Here is a 26,188-nt window from a genome sequence, read left to right as displayed (position 1 = left end):
AAGGTGCTATGATGTAGGCAGTGTGCTCCTTGTGGGTAGGATGGGTAGTCAGGAGACCTGACTTCTAGTCCCAATTCTACCCGACTTGGGGGACTGAAGGCAAAGTGCAGTCTCTCTACACCTTTTCCCCATGAGAAAAATTAAGATAATTATACCTACCCACCTTTGTAAATTGTTTTGAGATGTATGAATGTAAAAGCACTAATTGCTAGGTATTATTTTCTGAGGGATAACATCAGCATCTTAGATAGTCACTTTCTATAGACATGACCTTCCTTACCAAAGGACTCCAGCCAGCCCCACAACACGACACTGACTTCAGAAAATCCCATTGCACCATTTTTACTACATGGACTTGCATGTCTGAACCTAGACTCGAGCCCTGAGTGACCGGAACTCGTCATTTTACAATAGTATACAATATGTCTGAGCAGGCTATTTCCAGACACAATTTTCCTGTGAATATTTGATAAAAGCTGAAGTTTAGGTTAAATATACATTGGAGCTTTTCTCTTTCCTCCTCCTGAGGGCAATCAGTGTCTGGATTCCTCTGCCCAGGAGGTACTGGCACAATCCACTCTGCTAGGATTCAAGAGGGGAACAAGTGGACAATTACCCAGATAGCGATCTAAGGGAAGAAGTGAGACCAGCTGACAAGTCATTGCGCTTCTTGCTCACGTGGACAGGGTTAAATTGATAGATTAATATTGCATGGGGGAGAGAAGGAATTCCCCCACAGGCATACTGGCAGGAAACTTTGAGAGTGGAATTTCACCTTCCTTTGGTGCATTGACCTGGTATTATCTGTTAGCACCAAGTGGCCATATCTAATAATCTCTTGTACTTGCAGAGGGTTTAGACGGGGAACATTGCTCTTTCCAGTTTCTGCTATGTTTCTATACAGCATCTTAGAAGTCAGAAATGATGAATGAGATCTCTGGTATATTTCCCTGCCAATGGAGAACCATCCCCTGTTGTATAGTTTCTAGTGCTTTTTGCAGTCTAGTCTCAAAAGTCTCAACTGATAGAGCTCCTTCCAGTTTCCTTAGTAGAATAATCCACAATTTCATGGACACATTAAGAAGTTCCCTTGAAGCATAGTCTAAATTTTCCTTTCCTTAACTAGGAACAATGGGTTAAGTTATTTCCCAGTACGGCCATCCTAAGCAATTCCTCTCCCTTCTTGAAGTTTATACCATTTGCACCTTTGCACAGGGGTGGAGCCGGGAGAGGCACCCCCGGCACATTAGAAAGTCAGCACCTCTGCTCTGTCTGGCAAAGCTACATATCAGCAGTTTTGTTCAAAAGATACCATTGATTGCTTTCAGGGGAGGGGGATGGCTCAGTGGTGTGAGCATTGGCCTACTAAACCCAGGGTTGTGAGTTCAATCCTTGAGGGGGCCATTGAGGGATCTGGGGCAGAAATTGGGGATTGGTCCTGAGCAGGCGGTTAGACTAGATGACCTCCTGAGATCCCTTTCAACTCTGATATTCTATGAAAGGACCATGAAAAAGTCAAAGGATATTAAAATAACATTCTTACAGAGACCCTCTGAGCTGATCACCTGTACTTTCAAATTTATTTAAAAATGAGCAATGTATATGAAAATGATGGGATATAGTACCAGAACTGAGTTGCTCTTAAAGTAGTCTGTATAGCACCTAGCCCAAAAGGATGGTGATACCCAATTCGGGCTTACAGGAATACAATCAAGCAACAAACAAAGGACCTGATTTCAGAAGTGTCATGACTCCAGCTGACTTTTCTGGAAGCTGTGTGTGCCCAGTGTGATGATATCCCTGGTTGGATTATTTGTGAGGACTGAATTCAGGACCTTGGATCTAAAAGCCAGGTCCATTGGTTTGAAGGCAATTGCAGACTCATAAAACCTCATATGGTCTAGCCACTAAATGGGGACAAAGACACACACTGCTGCTAACACGGACTTGGTAAGCACCCCTAAAAATCAGGCCAATGAGAATAAAATTTGAAACTATTAAAATGGGAGTAGTCTGGATATGTAACAGGATAAGTAACACTGAACACTATAAAACAGTCACTAGCAGTTACTGTAGAAGTCAGAATTAAATTTTATCCCTACAGTAATGTAACAGCACTGTGTATCAACATTTAAAATGTTTCTTACACATCTGTTTAAGTGGAGAAGAATATTCTTATTAAAACTAAATAAATAACCAGGCACAACAAGAGGGCCAACTGCCATACTCCAGCTTCGCTCATCTGAACTCACAGAGGTTATTTACTTAGTCACAACCCTTCATACAGGAGGTTTATTTATTTATTTAGACAGGGGATTTCTGCAATCCTTCAGGCTTAGTCAATCAGCACCATTCTCAGCATTTCCAAATGAATGTTTGTTAGCATCAGAATTATATGCCTGCATATTCAATGCCAGGAGGAACTATTCATGCTGATGAAGGTAAACAGATTAGCAGAGCTGAAGCCAGAGTGCTTCTCTTATTACTGAAAGCTTAAGTCTTTCTGTCATTTAAGGAGCAGGTGGCTTGGCTTGGAAAAGGATAGAATTGTAGAAAATGTAGGGCTGGAAGGGACCTTAAGAGTCATTTAGTCCATCCCACAGAGCTGAGCAGGATTAAGTATACTATGTTCGACCCTGGAGTGGGGTGGTTACAATATCTGGTGTGTCGTGGTATGTATACACACACACAGGAGACACCAAATGTCACAAAAATGCAGTCCTGGAAGGGTAATAATGAGCCTGGTTACAGAACAGGAACAAGGAAAATAACTTCTAGGGGTCACATTCTTCTCAACCATTCCACTGCATTGAGCAGGAGGTAAACAGAACTGTCATCCTAATTTCATGTTCCACTGAAACCCAGGGGGAAATAATTCAATATGAAACGCAAAGAGGCCAAAATTTGCAGATGAAGAAAGAGGAAGTAACTTACCTGTAACAGGAGGTTCTTTGGAGATGTGTGGTCCACTATTTGGGTTCCAAATGTGGGTGTGCATGCATGCCATGCACCAGAACTGGAATAATTCGTAAAAGTTTCCGTTGACCCGCACGTGCATTGTACTTGTGTCCGTAGCGGAGGCTATAAGAGGCCATGTGGATTGAAGCCGCTCCAGTATCCCTCTTACCACTAGGCAGTATAGCCCTAGCAGTGGGGATGGACGGCAGGTATTGGAATCCAAAATAGGAACCACATATCTTAAAGAACCTCCAGATACATGTAATAACCTCCTCTTCTTCTCTGAATGATGGTCCCTATATGGATTCCAAAACGTGGGTGAGTAGCAAGCAGTGATCAGTGTGAAGGTGGATTGTGAGGACTCATGAGAAGTTGTAATCTATAAGACGGTGCAGCTGACGGCCGCATCTGCTGCCAGGGCAATGGAACAGTGAGAGGTAAAGGTGTGGACAGAGCTCCACATGGCTGCTCGGCAAATGTCCTGTCATGGCACATCCGTGAGGCATCCTGATGTGGCAGTGTGTGCCCACGTGGAATGAACCGTAACTCCAGGAGGAGGTATCTTGGAAAGAGTGTAGCATTCATAGATGCAACGGGAGATCCATTTGGATATGTGCTATAAGGAGAGGGCTTTCCTCTTGAAGCTTTCTGCAATGACAACAAAGAACTTAGGTGAAGAGCAGAAGGCACAGGTGCATTGGAGGTAGAGGGCCAGTGCATGGTGGACTTTGATAGTGTGCAATGTTCTGACTCTGTGAGAGGCATGGGGCTTGGGATAGAAGACTGGGAAGCAATGCACTGGTTGAGATGGAACATGGGACATCACCTTAGGATGAATTTGGGGTGCAGGTGTAAGGAGACCTGGCCCTTATGGAAGATGATGTGTGAGGTGGGGTGTCAGCCATGATGGCTGCAAATATGCTAATGCATCATGCCAACATGATGGCGACCAAGAAGATAACCTTCACTGAGAGGGAGAGAGAGTACATCATGAGGGGTTTGAAAGGTGGCTTGGTGAGGGCAGAGCATGACATTAAGGTCCTGGGAAGGGGTCAGTTTGAGCATCAGTGAACAGACATTGAGCAAACCTATGAGAAAACAAATGGTGGTTGAGTGAGTGAAGACAGAGGAACTGTCCACCGGAAGGGTGAAGGCACTGAGTGCCACCAGGTAGACCTGTATGGAATTGTGGGCGACACCTGACCGTTTAAGTTGGAGAAGGTAGTTGAGGTGAATAAGAATAGTTATGGAGTCTAGTGGGTAATCGTGGTAGTGAGCCCAATGGTGAACCAGTTCCATTTGCTTGATAGCAGGCCCTAGTAGATGGCCTCTGCTGTGCATGAGGACCTCACACGCTGGGGTAGAGCATGCAAACTCCATCCAAATACCAAGCCATGAGGTGGAGTGGGCTTGGGTTGGGGTGCTGGCATCAGCCCTGTGCCAGCATGAGGAGATCCAGGTGTGCGTGGAAGTAAAGCAGGGGGCGAGCGGAGAGGCGGAGGAGGTTTGTGAACCAATATTGGTCAGTATGGCCATCACTCGGTCCTGGCGAATCGTGCACAGGACTTACGGGAGCAGAGGAATGGGTGGAAAGGCATAGTGGAAGTCACCAGTCAAGAGGAGAAGAGCATCACCCTGTGAGTCCGCCCCTACAACCTGCCTGGAGCAATAAAGGGGGAATTTGTGGTTCTCGCTGGTCACAAACAGGTCCCAGTGTGGGGTGCCCCACCTGAGGAAAACAGAGTGTAGGGTGGGATTGTGCAGTTCCCACTCGTATTTCATGTAGAAGGGCCCGTTGAGCGTGTCTGCAAAGAAGTTGCAGGCAACCGGGAGATATGCGGCCTGGAGCATGACACCATGCTTGATACACCTGTTCCAGAGGTGCACAGCCTTCACACACAGGGAGGGAGCCTTGGTGCCACCTTGCTTGATAGGATAGTCTGTGCCTGGGATCCAGACTGCAAGACAGGGCAAGAAGGAGTGGTCTGACTCAGAGATGCCCTTGGATTTAGAAGATGGGTTCGGCCATTGTAGAACTAACAGTTTGAGGAGGGAAGGCGCATCTCTCTCTGAGAAGAGCAGTAGAGGTTCATCCACTGGAGAAAATAGGACCGAAGTGTCTGGGGGACTTGAAGGTAATGAGGAACTTGGGTAAGGTGGCAGCAGCAGTTCCAGGTGCCCGAGCATGCGGAGGACCATCCATGGCAGACCAGAGATGCCCAGCAGCATTGATGTGTTGGCAGCAAAAACAGTCAGCATGGCAGGGCAGATTGTGATGGTGCTTCCCCTTGTACTCCGTCCAGGACTTCTTGGGAGCTGGAGTTGGGTCAATGCCTGACTTCTCACTCTCCCTGGACCTGGCTCAGGGAGGCAATGCTGTGTTTAGGGGGCAGTCCCAGCCTGGGACCCAGCCTTATGCCCATGGTGGGATTTGTCAGACTGTGGAGGTACCGACGGATCCAGTGCTCAGGAAGAAGATAGATGGACACTCACTGGTAGGAAAAAGCACCATTCCAGCTCTTCCAGCAGTCCTGGATCCAACTGCGCATAGCCTCTCGCATTAGGAATTTACAGAGATGAAGTTCCCTGGCTTCCCACATTTGGGGCGTGAACAAATGGCAAATGGTTCAGCAGGCAACAAAGTGGCTTTGCCAAGGCAGTACAGGCACGGTTGGCACTCATCGTTCATAGAGGAGGAGCATGGGCATGAAGCACAGTTTTTGAAGTCAACTTGTCAGGGCATAATCCCTGAGTGGGGGAAGAATTCTGAAAGGAATCCTAACTACAATACTAATACACTATGAAAACAAGAAAAATACCATCTACAACTATATACGTGAAGGAAGAATGAACAATCAACTTTCCTAGCTAGGCTAAGAAGGCAGCGGAACAGGGGTTCTCTGGCCATGCAACAGAACGAAGAAACTGGAGTGGCGTCGACCCGCACAGCCTCTTACAGGCTCAGCTGCAGACATAAGGACAATGCACAACGCACGTGCGGATCAACAGACACGGCTACAGCATTGTTCCTGCTCTGGTGCATGGTGCCATGTGCACCCATGTTTGGGATCCACATAGGGACCATCACTCAAAGAAGAATTGTACTTTCAAGCTTTTAAGAAGCAGTTATATAAAACAGAAGTATGTTTGAGAGATTGTGTTCACAAGCACTACACAAAAACTATGGACAGGACTTTCAAAAGCACTCAGAATTCACCCCGCTCTGTTCTCATTGAAATCATGGTTATTTTCCACTATATGAGCAGAGTTAGACCAATGCTAATTACTTTTGAAATTCCCCCTCTATGTGCACTGGGTGCGTGGCAATTACTTTTTTTCTGCACTATTTTAATGGCCTAATCCAAAACTCACGGACTTCAAACATGCTTTGGATCAGGCCCTAAAAGAGTAGCAGGAAGCTAAACTGAAGCACAGCTTTCACATTTGCGCACAGAAAATGAAAATCAAAGTGACAAGTAGAGTTAATTATAAAAAAGCCTTCTGTGTATCAGTAGGGAACAAAATTGACAAACTGAGAGCTTACAAAGAGCGGACAAGCTCTTTAAATTTAAATTTTAGTTGGCTCATTCGACGCTGACTCCCGAATCAATTTTGCTCAAAACTCCAGAGATTACATGGCTTGCTGTTAATTCTCCAGAAAAATAAGGAACATGTCTGAACCAATTAGGGATGTGGCAAAACCATCCCCGCACCCTTGCATTCCGCTCTTCTATCTTATCTTTCTGCCTCCTGCCATCTCCCTCTACTGAGGTGCATTTGAAGGTTGTGTCTTGTCTACCACACACTAAAGCAAACTCAAGCACTGTCTAATAGAGATGTTTTCTGAAGCACTTTTGGGGGGGGAGGGAATGCCTCCTCCCCCAAGTGTAGTTTAAACAGACGTGGCATTTCTAAGAAGCCCTCAACTGATGGCCTTTGAAGTCTAAAAGAAATCTCAGCTTTGAGAGCTACATTTCCTACCTAAAAAATCTCCCGGGAGTTTTGATAGAAATAAAAAGCAAACCCTCTAGATCCCTATCTCATGCTATTTATGAGATTTTTTTTTTTTTTTAATTAGAGAGGCGGCTGCAACAAACTTCCACAGACGAGTTCTCACGCAGAGAGTTCACTTAGTGAGATCATTAACCCCAGTGCTAGGGGCTAGGATTCTTCCCTAGGTGCAGATCTGCACAGAATGAGCCAGGCTTTTGCAAGCAGGAGACAGAATGTGAGAGTCACTGCAGAAGCAAACAGGGGATGAGGAAGATTTGAGAGAAGAGCTGGTACAGAAGGAGAAGCGGAAACCTAACTTGTCCATTATGTGTAAGCTTCACTCCTAGGCAGAGGGAAAGCATGAGGAGGCTTATGTGCCACTTACTACCCACTTACGGCCACAGTGGGGCTTAACTGGCACACAGGCTTTGTGCTGGGCCTCCATGCAAAGCTGATTTTCACCCTATACACAGCAGGTTGGAACGTGGTTTGCAGTTTTACACTGGACTCTCATTCCCAGAGTTATAAAAGGCATCACTGTTCAGCAAGGGGCATGACTCATGTCACAGAAATGCTACGTAGAATTCAAACAATTTTTATTTAAAACTATGTGTGCCTTCTTCTCTGTTGCCCCTTCTGCCTGGAGCTGACTTGCTATCTCAGTGCCCAAGGTGCCATCTTCCCTTCAACTTCAGCTCTTCTTTGGTTGGGTTTTCTTTCTATTTACTCTCAGCCCCTTGGAGAAGGTCTTCCTTTGCACCACACCAAGCACCTGCTTGGTCCATAAATAGTAACAAAGTTGCATTACCCCTGTCCTGGCAAGAAGTGATTCATTTCCTAACTCTGCTACCTTTTAGGCAGCTGCTAGGAAGTTCTAGATCCCCTTGAAAAGGCTTATTTCTCCCAAATATGGTAATAGGGCATGTCAGATGGAGGCAAGTTCAAAGACATGCCCTCTAACGAATTCCACAGAGCAATATAAATCTGTGAGGTTAGTACTTGGTGGGGGACAGTATTTCTGGTTTATCTTCAGCAAAGAGACTTCCCAATTTCCCCACCCAGTGAAGATCACTCATACACAGAGGCACTGAACAGGTTAAAGTTTCCTCTGTCTTGTCTTGGCTTCCTTTCCAGATTAGGGGAACAATGAAGTCTCCGTACTTTGTGATATTGCTAATGCTTCCCGTGGGGATAGAGGCGCCTGCTGCAAAGAGGATTATGATTATGGCTTAGGCAGGGCGTGCAGTGTACTGCCATAAGAGGCAAAGAGTTATCAGGAAAGAAACTGAGCTTCCCCGAAACTATACACCCAGGACTCCTGGCCAATGGCTCCGCTTCAGATCACACATCTGCTTATCGGGAGTGATAAACGAGAGGCTGACCGGGAAAAAATACTGGCAACTTGTATACATCTAACACCGACAACTAGATCTACTGGTTATAGATCATCCCACCACACTAATGTACATAAAACACTAAACTGGTCAGAGCACAGTACAGCACAGCCTCCTATTTGTACAGTGACTTCATAGTCATGTCTACACTAGGGAAATTTTGAAAATTTTTCCCACTGCTGGGGGCTTGTAATTAGGTGGATCACCCCTGAAGGTCTGGAGTGCTGGTGCTAGCCACCCCGATTACAAAATGAGCCACTCTTGTGAGAGATCAGGGTGACTATCCTGTAAAGAGCAGCAGGAGGCTAAAATGGAAGAGGGAATGCTCAGGGATCCTAGACTGCTAGGAATGAGCAGGCTCTAGCAGAGAGTCCCGGGAGTCAGGACTGAGACTCAAGCTAGCTAGGGTCTGGGCGTGGCCTCCCAAAGCACAAAAGGCCCCAGGCAGGAAGGCCTGGGAGGAAGGAGGAAGAGAAATCTTTGTTTTGTGTGGACTTTTGGATAGACTTGAAAACTTTATTTTGAATATTTGTTAATTTAGTAAAGCACAACCTGAGAAGGGGTGGGAATAGACAAATGTGGGGTCTGAGTTTATTGAACAGTCCAAGCGAGAAACTGAGGCAGGCTGCCTGCTGTATGGTCACCAGGGAGCACACAGGAGATGGTTGGCCCAGTTACAGAGCCCTAGTGTAGACAAGACTGCTGGCACTTTAAACACTGTGTCAGTTAGAGCAGTTCTGAGCAGAGATCGACGTCATGCTTCTTGAAATGCTGATGGCCTGTCTACATGAGAGCTACCATGGTACATGGAGCTGAATCAGGGTAGCAATGGTGGGAAATTTTCAGTCCCACTATCTAATATGGGGATGGGGACACACACAAGAAGGTGTAGCATTAGCAAGCAGGTTTCAAAAACATGCCAATGTCTGTCACAAAGTGTTTTCCATGCAAAAATACCTTGAGCATGAAAGGCTTTATAGAAAAATACATTTTAATGCCAATGGTTGGGCCAAGCCCTACCATCCTTGCCCACCGACTAAATTGTGGGTTTGGTCTGAGTGAAGGTGGTGGGGTTCAGCCCTTCATTAGTGTATGGAGTATGCCACTTTCCCCCCTAATGGATACCCACTACAGAGCCACATAGCTCATGGCCCTTTACTGGGCTGAGTCACATCTGAGGTGGAAACATTCCACTGCTACAACCAAGAGAATTTCTGCAAAAAAAAAAAATACAATGTCTGCAAAGAATCCTGGGCCCTTCCATAATTATTTATAAAACCAATTAAGTCTAACATCTCAGATTCTGTTCAAAGGAATTTAGATGCTCCCTGCCTTAGTCGTAGAGATACTGGTGATGTCTGAACCCTTTGGAGTTTCAGATGTGTATAAATCATGGAACTCCACCAACCTCTCTATGGCTCCAACTACACTAGGCCCCATTCCCAAGTGGCATCGTGTCATCACTCAGTCTGGTTCACAGAAACCTTTGCCAGCTCTAGCCCAGCCCTCTACCCATGACAAAAAATATCCAGTCAGCTGAGAGAACAAACAAAGCAACAGGTAACACAGAGAGGCTGTGCACCTATAAACTGGGCTGCATGGCCCCTGCAGGGGCCTAAAGATTCTTAACCAAACAAGACCAGATCCTCTATCCCCAAACACACCTCCTTCTGCTGGTACAGTTTGCATAGATCCCTCTCTCCCTCCCGTCACTGCCAGATGCAAAGTTCTTCCAGGTTTCTTCTCTATCCAGTTCTCCTAACCATTATACTCTGTGAAGGAGAAGAAAGTGAATAAAAGGAGTGAAAAAATAAAGGATTAAATTAGCCTCCGATCTTTTTACAAGGCACTAAAATAGGATCTTTCCAATTATCCTGTTTTCAAACTAACAAACTTCCCAGGCGTGGGACTCATGGAGCTGCAGCTCTGTTGAATAGACCTGAATCCCATGTGTTTGGGCATTTCTGACACTTTCCCATTCCCTGTGAACAAAGAGTGGGAGAGAGAGACAGAAATAATGGATGAAATAAAGAGGCTGCTTTTCAAATCTTAATCAAGTCATCATATGAACTCTGAGCCTTGGGAAGTCAGAATTTCAATCTGTCTCTGTGCTTCAAATCCACAGAGAGAGCTGGCAGAGTAAACCTAAGTTATGCAGGGGACGTCAAACCTCAAAGAAGGCCTCATGCTTTATGGTAATAGGAGCCTAGGAGACGATGACAGTAAATGCTTTGAAGCGTATCTGTTTTAAGAGGATTATTATGATGATATGATAACAGGTTTTTGCACTGGCAGGCAAAGGGAGAGGGAAAGCAACCTTAGCAAGGAGAACAAACAAGGGAATGGATGCTGAAAGACAACAGAGGGAGAGAGTCAGAATATTAGGGCGTGAATTTAAATAAAATAAAAAATATGGAATGGATTTAGTTCTGCCCAAAGGTATACAGACAGCTCTCCTCCGTTTATTCTCAGAGCTGTTATTGCAAGAACACAGGCAGGGCTAGCTTTCCCCACACCATTCCCTGGCAACGTGCCTCAGTTCTCTTCAGGCTCTGTGGCTCATTTGTAATCCTTGGCTGAGCAGGGAAGGGAAGCAGCTGGAGGGTGGCAGCTAGGGTACCTTTGCTAGCTAGTGCGAGTTAGAGCAGCTCTCAGACTGTTCTAACCTGTACCAGGGCTGGGGAAGAGAATCAGGAATCTGCAAGGAGCTATTGGTTCTCATCTTCTCCTCTTTTACCTCCTTGGTGCTGGTGTGGAGGGCAGGGAGCTATTCTTTGCCAGGTACTCCCCTAGGCTCAGGCCAGGTCAGTCAAGTTCCTCTGAAACAAGAAAAATTTAGAATTGACTTTCAGGCAAACCTCAGCCCAGCTGCCCTTTTTGCAGATGCAATTTTAAGCCTGCAAAATTATACCCACTTTTTGCCTCCCCTCTCCCCCCCACAATTAATTGCAGGTGCAAATCTTACTATTGGCTAAATATCTGAATGAAAATGTAAATCAGACACACAGATGTCAAGGCGAAGGATTGCAGTCTCAGTTAATTGCAAATGCAAAACCTGCAGGCACATACTCACATCTTCAAAATTTTGGCCTTCGTGTCAATTGTGCTGTTTGGTTCTGGGAAGTGCATAGACCAAACCCTCTCTCTATCACACAGTAACAACCAAGCCAGATGGGACTTGAACTGACAACACAGTCATGAAATGCTCCACAGATCCCATTACCAATCTCCTGAGCCACATAAAGAGCTTTCAGGAACCTAAACTCTCTTTAAATTGAAGAGCACTCACTGCCCTGTGCAAACATTTCTCTCCATCAGTCTAAAGATTTCACTTTATCAACTTCCAGAATGTAATTTATACATTTATAAAACTGATCTGAGGCGCTAAGCTTTTAGGGAACAAAATGAGAAATATTACTGTCAAACGTCCATCAGACCTGAGAACCTAGGTGAATGTCACACAATATAGAAATTAAAAAGCTGCATTTGAGATAGCAATGGAAAGTGCATATACTGTATTTGAAAAGGCTCTGGTTAAAGCCCTCTCAGTATCAAAATTCAATTTATTTCAGGTTTTACAAACACAAACTGCCTTGAGTGAAATGCTGCCTGCCTGCCTGCAGCCCTAGAGGAGATTAGGTTATTACCAGCCAACTATGAGAAACTTAAATCCAGTATTAATCTTAATTCCCATTTAACCAAATCTTCATTGTGCAGGGCAAGCTGACTGTATATGAATTCATCTGCACCCGCATCCTGCCGTATGCAGTGATCCATGTCACAAATGCCAAATGCTAAACCCCTCATACGTGCAAGAAATAAATCCTGACCGTGTTTGCTCGAACATCCCAGCAAGGGAGAGAGGAGGACGGCAAGGAGGCTGGGACCAAGTTGTAGCAGCCACAATATGGGCATGGATGATTTGAAGGATGGAACACAAATGAGCAAGGTTCCAGGGGGGCTGGAACAATTTGTATAGTGGGGGTGCTGAGAGACATTTTGAACCAAACTGCAATCCCTGTATAGAATGGAAATCACTTCAAACCAGGGGATGCTGTAGCACCGTATTTCCAGCACCTATGCAAGGTTCCAGGTGAAAAAGCCTCTTATAGTTCTTTCCTGTTAATTTCAGCCTGTTTTGAAGGTAAGAAGCAGGATTAGGCTGACCAACAAGTACAATGACACAAGCATTTTTCCCATTACTCTCTCATCTGTCCCAATAATGCAGTAAGCAGGACTGCCAGTGTCAGATCCATCATTTCATTCCTGCTCAGGCAATGACTCCCTGGGACCAGTATCAAAATGACTCCTGTTACCACCGTAGTTTTCATTTATACAGATTAGTATCTGGGTGAGTGGGTGCTCAGGGGAGATATTGCTTTTATCTTCCCTCCTCTCCGACTGTCTGCCATTGGTAGCCTCTTCAGAACGCTGCAAGCTCCCACAGCTGCCCACAGGAACTGAGCACCACCTGCAATTCCTAGCACAGGCTGTGCTGCCACAGTCCTGTGAGAGCAACAGTTACTAGGTAGAACACACTACTGAGTGCTCTGTGGGTTTTTAAAATAGAACCAAGGCCAGCCTCAGTCACTGCCCCTTCCAACAAATAGTTTGCCCATCATTTCACTTCAATAACCCACTGTGGCTGCCAAGACATGTTTAACTGCCTCTAGGTGATATCTAAGATGCACAGAGGCACAAAGGGCTAAATTCATCCCCAGTGTAACTCCAATAAAGTCACTAGCACTACACAGAAATGAACTGGGACCATTAGGTGAATTCTAGGGTGTCTGGGAAAGGTCTCTGTCAAGGAGAAGGGCTCAAGGAACTGAAACTGGGGACAGATCAGTCTTTGGTCTGAATTCAAATGGGGCAATTTGCAATCCACATAAAACTCAACCTGGGAACCTTGGAATAGAATCACAGACCTTCCTCTTCTTATGTACAGAATTCACTGCAGGTAAAAGGTGCTTCCATGAAGTCCTCTGGTCACCCCCAGGACATGTCAAGGGAAGCATGTCAAATTCAGGCTTCCACCACAGAATATGCTGTCAATTTACTTACAGCTCTGAACTGGAGGGACACCCTCCAAACTGAGACGAGATATCAGTTTGCTTGGTCCATTCAGTCCCTGGTTTCTCCACGGAGACTGCCAATGAGGGAAATTAATGCCAGCCCCGGGGGTGGATTTGTGAGATACGGACATCTGCCCAACAGTAGACAGGCTGAGACCCACCAACCTCATTCCAAATCATGCAAGTCACGACAAAAACTCTTCTTTTGTTTTGTGTTATGTATTTTATGGGGGGGAAGGGGAAATATCTTTTAGTTTGCTTCCCTGTCATGCCCCATTAACTTTGAAAAGGTGGTGACCAGCCACCCAGCCATAAAGCACCTTGTTACACTCAGAGAGAGGGCAAGGGTGGGTATTTCAAACCTCCATTCCTTTCTCTCTTCCCCCCTTAGAGATTGTTCCTCCCTACCCACTGCCCAAGCTGTGCATAGTATCAGGTGCAACAATGTTCATCCAAGGGAGCACTGTGATAGGCTGGACACAGCTTGCAGTTTCGTATATCCTATAAAGGTAGCATAAGGTAGAGGTTCCTCTATTTCGCCTTGTAGGTGCAGATTCATACACATGCACCAGGTTGACAGCTGCAGGACGCATGATCTGTAGTCCCTGAACAATAGCAATGGTGTGTTTCAAACATTCCATCCATACAAAAAGAGGCTGGGATTTTCAAATTACCTATGCAATTAAAAATAACAGTAATGAAACAGTAGCATTCCCGTTCTGTTTTGAATTGAGTCACCTCCCAAGGACAGCTCTTAATGAAGCTATCAGAGCAAGTCTATGCTCCATCTCAACACCTACACTGCTCTCTCAAAGGGAAATGCTCTGCCAATCAGCCCATCTATTAATCACGGTTACTAGAGCACATATGCACATCTCCAACTCTCTCGTCAGCTTAGTAATGATGCTTCCCAGGCCCACCTCAGAGCCCAGCTCCAAGACAAGGTTTCCTCAGAAATGTTTACATTTTTTCTTTTGTGCTTAATATTTGATCTCTGCAGAGATCAACTGGCCAGTTAACCACAGAAGTAGAGGGTGCGGTGTCATGTCCATATACTCATCCCTAAACCCTTCTTTCCCTTGCCCCACACACACTCTATAACCTCCTCCTTCCTTAACCTACTCCCCCCCATATATATATATATATATATATATAAATATTATATACACACACACACACACACACACACAGCAAGAGTAGATTGCTATGTAGTTATTGAGGTTCAGGTATCTGAAAGGGAAATGGCATCGCAATCTAGGATATTGGGGTCACAACTGTTGCTTGTCCATGATAGGTTTCATATTTGTGTGTATGTAGATGTGTATCATTTTCAAATCAAAGATGACACAATATATGAAACAGAACATACCCCAAGCTTTTACAAAGCATCTCAACTGCAGATGTTCTCATGAAATGTGAAAACTTCAGAGGGAAATGGTTTATTATGAAAAGGATAACCTTCCTCTGCAGTATCTAAATCCATCCATTGTTACCATCCTGCTAAGTGCAAGAATTAGGAAGTATAACCCAAGGAAAACTGACTTTAAACAAAAGTGAAATTTACTAGCCCAGTTTCACTGACACTGACTTTTACTGTTGGTTCCCCTCCATCTGGGCTAATAGTTTTTCATTGAAAATGTAATTAAATTCAATGATTTGCCCAAGGCCACACAGGAAATGAGTGTCAACAGTGCGAGTGGATTTTATGAGTTTCTGATTCTCTGTCCTGTGCTCAAAGCATCCTGATCTTTACATCATTTAGGGTTTCCCCATCCCCCAATCCCAGACAAAGCAGGATTCCTAAAGCCTGTTCTTCTGTGTCCTGTCCACTTCTGTTTTAAAATGTCCCAAATGAAACAGTATCTCCAATTTTTTTTTTGGGGGGGGGGGAATGAAGACATAGAGGGGAAATAACTATTGTTCAATTTTTACAGAATCTCACTGATATTCAGTCTGTTTGTCTTTGCTTGGTTTCTTCCCATTGCTGACTGCTATACTATCCTGTGCTACCTAAAAATAATAATAATAATAATAAATAATAATCTTTACTGCATTCCTCCTCCCATCAGCCATCACCCCCATGCCTACACCAAAGTGGAGTGAACTAGCATTCCTATTAGCCTGGCATAGAGTAGGGAGAAGAGTAGTACTGTGGGTAAAACCATGTTGCTGCTCTGTAGTGAGGAGTCACAAAGGAAGTTGGTATAAAGCAAACATTTAATGGCAAACTAGGTTTAAAAAAAATTTCTAGTACAAAGTCTATTGAAACCTAAAAGTGAAAGACTTAAGTGAATGTAACCCTGAGGGGCTTGGTGATTCTGAATTCACCATTCAATCCCCCCCAGAGGGCTGAAATTGCCTGGTGAAGCATGATTAAAGGTATACACAGACAGATCCATTGTTCCAGCAGATTTCACGGAGGGTTAATGGAATGACACAATCTCAACAGCTTACTGTCACTCACAATCTCTGTTATTTATACTTCCAAAGTGATCCAAATATTTATCTGGCTCCAAACCACAATTTCATGGGATCTGTAAAAAGTTACATGGATGTGTCAAAAACACAACCAAAACCCCAAAAGAAACTGTCCAAAAGTTCCCTCCTGGGAGGCTAATTTTCTATATTTTAGTTGATGTCCATCAACTGGTATTTACATACATTACAGAGAAGATATGTTGCAGGGAGGTATGTTAGGGAGTGTCATTGGTTTCAGTAGATATTTATTCTGTTACTTGGTTTACCTTCTTGACAGAGATACTTTCACACCTCCAGAGCCACTGGGAACCAAACTCATTTGAGCAGGTTTTACGACAAAATGGGGGCTGCAAATGCTGGTCAGGAAATTACATACTTATGTGTAGCCATTTCAGACAATGGAGGTTTGGGGATGTGCAGAGGTCTGCTGTACATTCAAGAAACTGGAGTGCTCACTCTATTATGGTTTAAGAGAGTGATGCCCAATCTTATTGCACAGGAGGGTCATATAAACCTAAGCACAACCTTGTATGAGCCAAACAGATTCCGCATATTTTAATAAGATTTAAAGTCACTTGTATTGATTTATATTTTAAGTTCAGCTTGTTTCATATATATTTAGATAGGTTTTTTCTATGCATTGTCTATTTACACACTTGTGTAAACTAAAATGAGACAAACATGATGACAAAACATTAATGAATTGGCCGTTAGTATAGTGTGTTGAAACAGGCTTATGAAATGCTCTGGTGGGCCATGTATAGCCTAGGGGCTTAGGTTGGGCACCGCTGGTTTAAGAGAAACTCTCCAACACATACAAGATACTATTTTATATTAAAATGTGAATCAACAGGCATCCTATCTAGAGCTGAGCAAAATATCTGCCTAAAAACAAACTCTCATAAACATGTTCAAGGTGTGATGCATTCACAACCCCCCATCCACACTTGTTAGCTCAGCAGATACAAGTTAAATGGATAAGCCTCCTCCCCTTGAAATGAGCCAGCTGAAGGCATCAAAAATAAGAGGAGAGGATCCTGGATCAGTGGCTGAGAGATTTCCCTCAGAGGTCCAAATTCAAACTCACACCTCTCCGCAGGTCTGATTGGAGATTAATCCAAATCTAATCCCTATGAACCAAACAGCAGGGCTCAGTTGATAAACCGCATTGCAAACCAAACCTTGTAGAGTTCATACAGGTCAGGACAGCTCTGTTGTCCAGAAGGTCATGGCTATGTCATCATTAAGCCATAAAATTCTCCAAGCTGCTAACTTTGGGCCTGATTCTTCTCTCCCTTAAACCGATATAATCAGGAGAAACTCCACTGAAGACAATAGAGTTGTACTGGTTTAAAACTGGTGCAAGTGGAGAATCTGTCTCAAGTGCTGTAAAATTTACTTTTTGGTAACTCACTGGACTATCTTTGTGTGATTAAAGTAAGTCTCCCCCCCCCCCCCCCACACACACACAACCCTCTTACAAATATTTCTAATATTGAAAGGGTTAAATAAAAGTCTGCTGGAGGTAAGACAGCCATAAGCATTTTGATAGCTTTCTACAACATGTATAACAAGAAGTCTTTAAAATTCATTGCGCTGAGATTAATCCTTCAAGTACAGCATTTCCTACTCAGCTTGAGGCAACCACCAAGTTTTCTGCTCTTTAATACCTTTATAAAAGGCTCCAAGGAGCTGCCAGGCTGGAGGGCTCAAACTCACTCTGGAAAAACAGAGTCCCATGGTTCCAGAAATGCATGGCACCTCCTCTCAGAAAGAACACGTGCAGCAGCTTGGATTTAATTAACAAACAACTACAGGAAGATCTGATTAAACTCGTGTGGCTCTTCTCAGACACCACGAAGCCCTCAAAGAGATTCTGGCATCTGTGCATCACCGCTCAAACTGCACACTCCCAGGAGCTGATGTTCAGAAGTACTGAGCACATACAGCTCCCACTGACTTCAAAGGAAGTTGTGAGTGCTCAGCACTTCTGCAGCTTAATTCCTTCAGGCCTGATCCTGAGTCACAGGGAATTGTGGTTGCTCTGCAACTCACTGGATCAAAGCTTAATTTTTTAAAATATTTTTAAAGAGCTTCAGTTCCTGTGGTTTATTGGCATTAGCAACCCAGCAACCCCTACTGTGGTGATGGGCATGTTAAAATTGCCTTTAATAAATCGTCATGCAACCTTACAGCAACAAACCAGCATGTGCCTCTGCAGTCCCCACAAGCAAGCAGCTATGCCAGCATCACTGAGGGGGAAGCATGAGTTTAGGAAGGGTTATGTCTGCTGTGAAACTTTGGTTAGGGTTCTATCCCTGCAATGGACATGGGTGAATGTTCTGAGAACCATGCACTGATACTAGTGAAAGTTTAGATCTAGGACATCACCAGTAGTGAAGACTGTCAAAATTTTCACATTGAAAATGATGGTACAGAAGGAGGAATAGCTCAGTGGTTTGAGCATTGGCCTGCTAAACCCAGGGTTGTGAGCTCAATCCTTGAGGGGTCCATTTAGGGATCTGTGGCAAAAATTGGGGATTGGTCCTGCTTTGAGCAGGGGGTTGGACTAGATGACCTCCTGAGGTCCCTTCCAACCCTGATATTCTATGATCAGCTTAAAAATCTCACTGAGGTCAATGGGACTTCTGCTTTCATGAAGACGGGAAGAGGATTGCAGGATTTGGCTTTTTATGTGTCTATACATTGGGAACCATTTCTGGAAACAGATTTTGATTCGATTGCTGTTAAAAATGAGGAGAGATGGTTCAGTGTTTCAGGTGATAGTGTGGGTCTTGGGAAACTCAGGTTAAATTCCCTTCTCTGCCAGAGGCTTCCAATGTGAACACAGGCACTCACTCTCTGGGCCTCAATTTCTCATCTGTAAAATAAGGATGCAGGGGTTGTAAAAATAAATGCACTGAAAGGTGTAAGGCATTCAGATACTATGGAAATGGGACCATACAAGTACTTAAGAGATAAACATAAAATTACTGAAAACCTAAATCTATGCTGCTCTTTTGAATGAGAAGCCAGACATTAGCAAGTTCTGCTATCAGAAATAGTACTGTGCAGGAAAGGTTTCAAAATGCAGGTATCTGGATGTAGTTGCCAAAAGATTTTCTTTCTTTCTGATCAAGTTTCATCAGTGATCAATAAGTAGAAAGATCAGTCTGTTACCCAAACATGGGAAAGCTGTACTGCTATAAGCTAAAGTCTGAATTTAAACCAGTATAGTTATATCAGTATAACTCCCTGGGTGGACACTCTTATTTCAGAATTAGAGTGCTTTTTTTTAGTGTGTATCTTATGATGCTTTGGAAGGGGGGTAAGCTAAATCAAAAAAGCCATTCATTCTGAAATAAGAGTGCTCACATGGGGAATTACTGCAGTATAACTACTGCAGTTTAACTATCTCATTAAAACTGGTAAAATTTTCCTGTATAGAAAAGTCCCAGAAGACAGTCGCTGTTCAGAAGAGTTCATAATCTCAATAGACAAAGCAGACAAAGGGTGGGAGAAAGAAGCATTATCCTTTATTTTACATAGGAACTGAGGCTAGAGACTAAGATTCAGATTTTCAAAGTTATTTAGGCACCTAAATCAAAGTTAAAATATGCCCAAATCCCTGAGAAAGTCTGACCCTAAAGTGAGTTGCCTAAGGTCACTCAGAATGTCTGCGGCAGAGCCAGGAATAGAATCCAGGGCCAAGACTTTCAAAAGTAATTAGTGATTTTGAACACTCAACTTGAGACACATTAAAGGGACCTGGGTGAGGGCAGTTAGACACTAGCCTTTACACAGGGCATTGAACATAGGCTCAAATGTAGTCTGATGTCTAGCAAATCCAAACTCGCCTTGTTTCACCAGTTTAAATTCCTGAGTAAGTGACTGTCTGAGCCAATGTCACAAGATGTGCTGTAGTGACGGTTTAACATCAAGATGCTAGATCTGCCATGTATGGACTCCAAACAACAGATTCAGTTTTATGGGCAAGAACATGACTACTTCAGATCTCTGCCCAATCTACGCATATTGCACCATTTCATTATCTATCAGCCAGTCAATCTCTGATTTGTCTCCAGGAATTTATACATAGTAACAAATGATGCTAATAAATTGAATCCTTTTTAGAATGCATTTAGAGTTATTAGAAGGGCCAGAAAATTACTGTATCATCATCTTACAGTGGTTGTATTTGTTTCACCTACTCCTTGCTAAGTAATGCAGAGTCTAGACAGACAATAGTTTTACTACAAGTCAGAATTCCCTACAGTAAAAAGAAAAAAATAAAAGACTCAGAGGCAGTGAAATAGATGAAAGCACCAGAGAAACAGCACAGTCATCCATAAAATCAGGGAGTGACCAATCTTTGTCAGCCTAAGGAAACTTGGCAGGAGCTGGAGGGCTAAACCTCATTGGCATAAAATGGAGCAGATTGTAGTTATTCTTTTATTTAATAAGAAGGTATGGCACCCAGAAGGCAGGTCATGTGTGAACTGATCCACCTTGATCAGAGTACCACCGTTGCATTCTGAGACCTGAAGGCTTCAATTTTATATTAAAGAAGAGCATGTCTGCAGGCCAGACTGAAGGACTTCATAGGAGGCAGTTTTTGCCCTGCTCAGGTTCCTCTTTGGCCACTTCTGCTGTATCCATTGTGACTCTACAAAGAACTCTTCATGAGTGCAGTTCTGATTGGCAGACAGCTCTGAAACTGATCCTATAACTTATAAATTAGGAAAATCAGCATGGCCTGGGTTCCAGCAGTTCTCTGCAGAATCCCCCAAAGACATATTACTACTGCATGTTTCTGTTCCAGTTTGATGTATAATTAATGCACTGAGTTTCTCTGCAAACAAAAGTGAATTCAAATCACCCAATTTTCCAGAAATATTTTCCTCACTAGACAAAATGTCCTCAGTTCCTGTTTTCAGGGTTGAGGATGGGGATTACAAACCTTTATTAATGGATGTATTTAAAAATACATAACAGCAACCAGGGTGAGTGTGCAGAGTATCTGACCCACAATGGTTACAGTAGGGGTGGGGAAGAAGGGAAAAATAACCTAGGCCAAACTCTACACTCTATTACACTAATCTGGAGTCATCCCATTGAAAGTAATGAGATGGCTCCTGATTAACACTGGCATAACCGACAGCAGAATCCTGTGTCTTACCACCAGCCAAAATGTACTAGGTTCCAATCAAATGATTGCAGAATAAGCACATTTTCTGTTTGATGTGGAAAGAAAGGAGGAGATGGTTGTCATATCAGATGAAAGCAAAATACTTCACAAAGCAGCAAAAAATACACACGGTGAAATGACATTGTCCAGTCATCTTGCAAACGTTGAATTTCTCTATGCTACAAGATCCTTGGCCAGCCTATTTGTTTGCAGGTTGCTTTTGAGTTTCACTGACAAAACCTTCCATTTCTCCAGAGGTGCTCTTGCTGCATCTACATCCCAGAGAAAAGCAGAGTTCCATGTTCTATAGGTCCATGGGTTTGCCACATATGGATCTTAGCTTCACAACCATGATTAGAAAATGATAGTTTCCCCTTCACCATTCTGCTGTTCTGTATGTGGGAGATGGTGAGACCAATAGTAAGAGCTCTCCATACAGGGGTGGCATACTCTAGGGGGACTGAAAGTGTATGGGAGTATCAGAAACCCTGACAGTCACTTTCTGGGTGGCCTTAGGCATGTCTCTGGACCACTCTGCCCCCATTTCCCAATCTGTAAAATGGGCATAATACTTAATAGCTTCACCATTAAAAGTTAGTGCAGAGTAGAATCTTGAGATAGCAGAGAAACTCAGGTGTCTGAGATGCAACAGCGTAGGAACTGATACTAAACATTGCCCTTTTACCACTCTGTCCACCTTGCTAGGTGGTGTGAGGATTATGTTATAAATGTCCATAACAGCACACTGAGTATCTTAAAAAGTTATGTTTTACTACAATGGCTTACATCTCACTTCTTTCTTGAAACCCTGTGCACCCTATTCCCACTGTTGGCTATTGTCACTAGCATCCTCCCAGCTCCTTTCCCCCAAGACCCTAAAAGGGTATTGTAGGGATGCCATAGTATCTCTCTGTATACCAAGGCTCACTTCCCTCACAGCAGCCATAGGCTTAGTTTACAGGTTTCTCTGGGACATCAGATTTCTTAGCTTGACCCGAGTCTTCAGCATGTCCAGAAGTTGCTTGACTATGCTACATACTTTACTATACACCAAAATGTTTGGGGTTTGTTCATTTTCTCTTCTGGATGCCCTAGTCTATCCAGTCTTCAACAGAGGCCACCCAACACCCCGAACACCTCCCCCTCCCAGTAGATGCTAGAGGCTAGACCTCGGCTCTACAGAAGAAAGAGAAGTATTCAGGGAAGCCTTTATCAGTCCATTCATCACAGTTTTCCCCACTGGTGATGAAGCAAGAGGGGAGAAATGTGCTGAGGTCTGGTTGCTCAGGAATCAAGGTCCTTGGATTGAGAGGCTCAGGCTTGGTCCATTTGGAGGGATGCCCTTTTTTGGGTGAGGGGGTGATGGGAAGGCACAGATAACTCTACAGTAGGTTTAATTCCTAATGGTTGTCTGCCCAGACAGATTTATCACCAAAGAATATAGAAGTGAGTAAAGATACCCTAGCATCTGATTCAGGGTCCCCAGCCTTTAAGTTCCCCCCTTTGACTTAATATAATATATTCCTGGCTGGAAGGACAAGGGGCAGGAAAGAGGCAGACTCAGAATCCTCCCCTCCTCTGTCACAGACCATTGTGGATGCATTTGGCCACTTAGAAACAGGAATGGCCTTTCATTTAAATTCAATTACATTGCAACAGCCTGGAATATTTTGTCTTTAAAAGGAGTGTTCTGTTTCAGCCCATGTAATGTGCAGTTTAAAACCAAACAGGCATATTTTTTTCATCCTCCCAAAAAAGGCAGAGTGGAATTTTGATACAATCACAGCTCAAGAGTGTGTCCAGCGCATATGATTTAGATGCACATTTACTGCAAAGGAACTGCTGAAAGGCTTCAGCTGGGGCCAGCCAAGGTGTCTGGTGGCAGCACTCAAGAGATCAGTATTTGGGTGGCTGACTTGTCCCAAAATCTCCAAGTCAAAAAGTTCCTCAAAACTGGGGTATAAGGCAGAAAACTAAGCCCCTTGTGTAAGTATGAGCCTAGCCTCGCTCAATACCTCCAGTAGCTTCTTTCTCAGAGAGCCAATGTACAGCCGGGCTTTTGAGGACAGGAAGTAAGGGCAACACTTCCCTCCCACTTTTTTTTTTGTTTGTTTGTTTGTTTGTTTTGTTTTGTGGTAAGAGTAGAGGGGTAAGAGTAATTGTTCAAACTCTGCCTTACCCTACCCTTTCCCCCAATGCTCGGGGGGTGGGGGGGCACACAAGAGGGAGAGAGTTATATGCATTCCAAGAAGTTCATCTCCTGCTATAAGCATTATTTTGCAGACCCTGACCAACATAATGACCCAGGCACATGCAGCTGTATTTAACTTCGCTGCTAAAGCTGCTTTTCTAAGAACAGTCCTAGAAGGGAGCATGGGGTTGAGAAGCCCTTTCATCCTTCAACCAATCTCCCACATGCACAGTCCTGACCCTACCCAAAACACCGCAAGTGCTTCAGAGACAGTCACTCTCCTTTGCCATGCAGTGACCAGCACATAGCTACCACAAAGATTCCTCCTCCTTCCACTTTGCAATAATCACAGAATCCAATGGTGTCAAAAATCTAGAGCTAGAGGAAGGATCAGGCCAGCCCAGGAGGAGACCTCAAATTGTAACTAGCATGGCTTGTGTTGTTGGCTTGTTTCTGAGACCTGAAAGCAACACATCCAGCAGAATTTTTGTTTAGGAACCACCCAGGTCCTCTGGATAAGTGCTAACTGATACCATGTAGAACAAACTCCTTCGGATTCCTGAAGTTTGCCCAAACACCTCTTATCCTGTCTGCTTATTTCTCCTCAGCCAGCAGCCTAAATTACTAAATAGATAAGAGGAGGGGAATAGAGAGGTGGGTGGGACTGGAAAACACACACACACACACACACACACACACACACACTTCATTTCTGTTTACTCCCACCCCACCCGATTTCTAAAGCAGGGGAAGCATTGCTGCAGTTCAAGAGTAGAGGGAAGTTAGCTTTGGAGCCTGGCCCATCCATTATATGGATGATAGTATTTAAGCTACTGTCCCAGTGAATACCCTTCCATTCCACTTGAAGAACTAAACAATGTAACTCTCTGCGGGGGGAGTTAAAAAGAAACATACCGGAACGTCACAGAGGGCTCTCAAGTGAACAATCCATCATCTTGGTTTGAGACACTTTCTTCTCACAAGCAGGTCTCAAAGCTTCACTAAAAATTCAGTCCTTTAAAAGTATTGTATTTCCTACGTAGAAATTTTCTTTTTTAAAAAAAGGTATCTAACATGTAACACAGGATTATCATAAAAGGATCGCTGATAGTTTATGGAAAGCTGTTTGAAAAGCACTATTCAGGTGAACAGTTCTGCTACCAGACCGTATTTTCTACTCCTCGTTCTTTATTGCAAGGGAATGTTTGAATGGAAAGCGGCATCTTTGCGTCTTTAAAGGTGTCTTCTCCTGCTGCTGCTTCCCCACTTTTAGATATAATCCTCTATTCCACATTCCCTTCCATTGCTGCGGAAGTTATTATAGTGTCACAATCAGGGGATTATAACAACTTTTAATAGAGGATAAGCAGCAGGACCAGGTGAGTTTAAGCAGCAAACAGTCTACTGATTCAAAGAACCCTATTATTAATATTTATTACTTTTTAAGTGCTCACAAAGTGCTATAAAAGGCATAACGAATGGCAAGGTGCTGGGACCCAAGGAGCTGACAGACTAAATAGAAAGAACACAAAAGACAATTGGACACCCTAAGAAGATCCTATCATTTGGGGGTAAGTGGGAGGTACAGACAGATTGCACAAAGCAGACCCATTTAGGCCCTGTGCTAAGAGTCAGAATGGAGCAGAAGATCACACAGAGGTTCTCCATAGAAGGGTGTATTTCCACATTCTATGTTTGTGTAAGGGCTTTCTTCCAATCAGCCCAGCTTTATCTTTTCCTGCTGTGAAGTCACAAGCCTATGGTTTATGACATCATAGCCTCTTGCACTTACAAACAGCCCATGGCACTTTTCATCATTGATCCACTTTACAAAGATTAGCTAACTAGAATTCTCCCAGCAGCCATAGGAGTTGGGTATTATGGTCATTTTTACAGCTGGAGAAACAGATGCACAGAGAGGTGATGTGACTTGTCAGTGACCACAGAGGGAATTCTACATCAGACCGAGGATTTGAGTTTAGGTGCACCTGGCTCCCAGTCCAGAGACCAGAACATGATTCTCACTGCATGCTGAGAATACAGATCAGTGCAGAGAAAGGACTGGACTCTCAACCCCATTCATTACCTTGTGCTCCCCATGGGCAGAGCTACACTTTGGTGCTGCTCCCGATCAGTGTTACCGCTTGGGAATCCCATGAACAACCCAAGATGCAGAGAAGGAGTAAGCCTAGAAAATATTAACAGCAGCATTTTCCAAAACTGGAGGGTTTTTTTAAAAATTAAGTTTTGGATGGAAAAAATCAGCTCTCCCCACCACTATCCCAAAACAGCCAAAGTAGCAAATGTACAGAATGTGAAGCACTAAAGCTTCTGACCCTTTCTGTGTTGTTAGAAAAACTCTTAATGCCGCAGACTCCGGAAAACCCTATTACTCCTTAATCTCTCCAGTCTCTGTCACCCGTGATTGAAACACCCTTTCACACACTTTAAAAATGAAAGACTCATTTTTAATTGGCCAGGTTCCACTGTGCATTTACACCCGTATTAGTCAAAGTCTTTTCTCAGGACTGTGTGTCCAGGGTGACATACTATAGTAAGGTGTTAAATTATCAAAAGCTCAAGGTGCTGGAACAAGATCCCATTCAATGAGATAGTGCCTGCGAAAGCCATCATCAAATCTTGAGCATCCACAGCACAAGGGTCAGGAAGTGTTTTAGCTTCAGATTTTATTTTTAATCTTCTATTAAACAGTAATTTAGATAACAGGGCCTTTCCAAAGATACACTATCTAGGCCTCCACACCTATTTCCATAGGATCTGAAGTCCCATGAGGTTCTGAGAGCCCTCTATTTCCACTTAACTCATCAGGAATGAGTCAGGCACTCAGCACCTAGCAGGATCAGGTTCTCAGATTCAACACTCAAGCATGTTCTATAAATTGTTCCCAAGC

At 43.8% G+C, this 26,188-nt stretch overlaps 1 protein-coding gene across 6 annotated transcripts in view; it reads right to left on the bottom strand.

The window, feature by feature from the left end:
• Positions 1–26,188, bottom strand: part of TSPAN18 (tetraspanin 18) — a 190,484-nt gene that overhangs the window by 151,712 nt on the left and 12,584 nt on the right. Inside the window, exons 2-3 of one of the 6 annotated variants that reach the window (XM_038406397.2) lie at positions 11,083–11,164; positions 10,010–10,117 (exon numbers count right to left, since the gene is read on the bottom strand). The exons of 4 other annotated variants lie outside the window; for them this stretch is intronic. The gene's annotated coding sequence lies outside the window, so the exon portion shown is untranslated. The remainder of the gene's footprint in view (positions 1–10,009; positions 10,118–11,082; positions 11,165–26,188) is intronic. One more of the 6 variants, XM_043516369.1, reaches the window with a different exon arrangement.

Source organism: Dermochelys coriacea, chromosome 6, assembly GCF_009764565.3.
Source record: "Dermochelys coriacea isolate rDerCor1 chromosome 6, rDerCor1.pri.v4, whole genome shotgun sequence".
Taxonomy (NCBI): Eukaryota; Metazoa; Chordata; order Testudines; family Dermochelyidae; genus Dermochelys; species Dermochelys coriacea.
Note: the sequence above shows the minus strand (reverse complement) of the source record. Positions and strands in the feature narration are given on the sequence as shown.